Raw genomic sequence first — 2859 nt, 5'->3', positions numbered from 1 at the left:
TGAGTGCATTTCCCTGCAGGGATGTGACAGTTCTCATGCACACCAATGTACAGCCATGGCTGGGCTCAACAGCTCCATTCCACAATAACTGGGTTCATCACATAAAATGAATTCAAAACTAGCAGCCTTGGCCAAATTTTTGGATCACAGTTTAGTGACACTTACTGGCTGCCTGTTACGACTTAACTGAGCATTAGTCTAAGACTCTCATGCATTTTGCCTGACAGGGCACGAACCATTTAAAAGACATTATAGTTGTGCTTTCTAATTTAAGTAATTTGAAGCATCTAGCTTTGAAGAGAGTTGGATCTCAACAAAACTCATGTTCCCAATCTAATTGAGGCTCAAAGGTAGCTGTATTCATAAAGATGAACTCCCCTTGAGGCCTCCCCACAGCCCTGGATGCTGTGGGAGCACAGCCCAACCACCCAAGGATCTCCCCAGCCTTTTGGGCAGGTTCTGCTGCATTAACCGAAACCTGCACCACCTTCAGCAGACTGTGCTGCTGTAAGTTTACCCCCAAATAATTCCTTCCCATAGAGCTCCAGAGCTGCAATTAGTAGAATTCAGCACCAGCAGCTGGGACTGCCAGAGACACCAAAGGAACAGGGCACTGGTGTGACCGGTCAGATATTCCCCTCAAACCAGTGAACTGCAGCATCGAGCTGCACGTCAGCAGAAGTTTCTTCTCCATGGTAACAAATAACCCCCTCTCCATCACTGTATTACACAAGAAGAGAAGTTCTTATTAATTTTTCCTAACACAGAACACACATCTTATTTCTGTGAAACTCCTGGGAGCCTGGAAGAGGAAAGCAACACCTCTGGAAGCAATCTTCCACATCTCTGCTCCACAGCTCCCTGCAGCAGCATGCCTGGGAAAGCAGCATGCGCATCCGTGGGATTTTTGCCGGAAGCAAGGACTCTGAAGAGCCCAGCAGAGCACATGGCAGCAGCTGCAGGGCAGCAGCAGAGGCACACACAGAGAAGGAGCTGCCAGCCTGTTTAAGGTGTGAGCACAGTGTCACACTGCTGGCTGCCAGCACGTTTCTGGGGGAGCCTGAAGGGGGCAAAAAAGGCACAAGCCAGGAGAGAACAGGCTGGCAGTGCTGTTTGCTTTAGAGGAAGGTTGCCTTGGCTCCTGGCCATTGCACCGTGCCACCCCTCTCCACCCTGATAAAGCACAGAGGCAGCAGCCGCTCACTGATAACTCCCTGCTGCCACCCTCCCCCTCCTTTCTGCACCTCCTGGCACATGAAAGAGGAGCATTTTCTGCAATTAAACCAAACTTTATTGGCTGGAGGAGCATAATTGTTAGTCTGATGAAATTAGGGTTAGTCTCTTTCACGTCCTATAGCTGCCATCTCTATAATTCATAGTTATTAATTCTTATTTTTAAGTAGAAAGTGAATCAGGTGCTGAACCTGTTTATGGCTATTCCCATCCTGTTGGCTAAAGGTTTGACTTCTGGGGGTAAAACTCAGAGCATCTCAGGCATTTTACTTTCAGGCCAAACATTCACCTTTCCTCCCATTATATGTTAAGGTGGATTATTTTAATTACTTTTTTTTTTAGTAGTCTTAGACTCTGATACCTTAAAACCTGGGCAGCTAATACAGTGTAGAGGAAAGCATGTTCTTGAAGAGGCCATTGGAAAGCAGCAGGACATTGAAGCTCACTGCCAATCTAAACTGAACTAGTTAGCACCAGGAAAAAGCCTGAGACAGCAAGAAACTTAAGAGTGCTCTTCTCACCCTCCTTTTATGTAGTGTAGGCTGCTGGGCACTCACACTTAGTCAGCTTAGTGACACTGAGTTTGGCTCCTGCTTTGAGCTTCCTACTTTAAATGAATGTCCCTTTCCTTCTCCTCATTTGGGAGAATGCAGCAAGTTTCACAACTTGGCTTCTTGCTGCTTCCAAAGCATTCCAGTGTCTGTGGGATGTTACATAATTGTTTCTGGCTGAAAAGCTCCCAGCTCACTCTGGGCCAGACTCTGCATACCTTCCTGACACAGCCTCATGTCCAGAGGGACTGGAACTCACAAACTCGGTCAGTGTGGCTCTCACCAGTTCCAGGCTGCAAGCCTGAAACAGGTTTTAAGGGGGCAAATGAAAAAGCAAAGACACATTTAGCAAGACAAGGACACTCTGTGATCCTTGGAGAAATAAAAAACCAGGCTACATCAGCCATGTGCAGATAGCTCTCCCTGTAACAGCCATGAGATCTAAAGTAAGAATCACCAAGTGCGGCCTGAACAGCACATGGGGAGAGCTCAAGAGAGCAATGCAGGTGGGGTATAAACACTGGGGGAGATTAACAGAGGTACCACAAAACTCAGTTTTAAAGAACAATTCCAACAGAGAGGCAACAATACTTTTCTTCAGCTTAATTTCCTAATGAACTCACTTGTTTCACAAGGTTAATATTTAACTAATTAGTACTTCTTTTAAAAAAGCAGAGATCTTGACAGCTTTTACATTTTGTACTTCCCTACAAGTTTCAGAAGCTGTTCTCTCCTTACAGCATCACTCTTGCATGTCAGGCCAGTTACCCCCCCAAACACAATTGAACTATGTGGAAAAAATTCAGCTTTGTGGTATGTAATAACACCTTTCTAAAAACACCCCTGTGATACTCAGAAACTCATGTTAGGGTACACCAGACAGAGCTCTCTGTACTTATTTGGAGCCTTCTTACCTTTAGCAGCAGGTCTGAGGAGAGGTGGGATCTTTGTGAAAGTGATTGCACAGTCAGGAGAGCCAACCAAACTACAAGCCTGGAATCCTCTCTCTGCTCTAAGACAGCTGTTTAAATATAGTAGGCAACCAGCAGCAAGAGAGGAGAGGAGGAGCCAAAAG

General features: G+C 45.9%; 1 protein-coding gene across 3 annotated transcripts in view; it reads right to left on the bottom strand.

The window, feature by feature from the left end:
* The window catches only part of OSGIN1 (oxidative stress induced growth inhibitor 1), a 23885-nt gene that overhangs the window by 7736 nt on the left and 13290 nt on the right, over nt 1–2859 (bottom strand). The window contains exon 1 of one of the 3 annotated variants that reach the window (XM_005422730.2): nt 2699–2788. The exons of 1 other annotated variant lie outside the window; for it this stretch is intronic. The gene's annotated coding sequence lies outside the window, so the exon portion shown is untranslated. Of the gene's footprint in view, nt 1–2698; nt 2789–2859 lie in introns of those variants that run through there. One more of the 3 variants, XM_031058447.1, reaches the window with a different exon arrangement.

Source organism: Geospiza fortis, unplaced genomic scaffold, assembly GCF_000277835.1.
Source record: "Geospiza fortis unplaced genomic scaffold, GeoFor_1.0 scaffold97, whole genome shotgun sequence".
Classification (NCBI taxonomy): Eukaryota; Metazoa; Chordata; class Aves; order Passeriformes; family Thraupidae; genus Geospiza; species Geospiza fortis.
The sequence above is the reverse complement of the archived record's forward strand: the minus strand, read 5'-3'. Positions and strand labels throughout refer to the sequence as shown.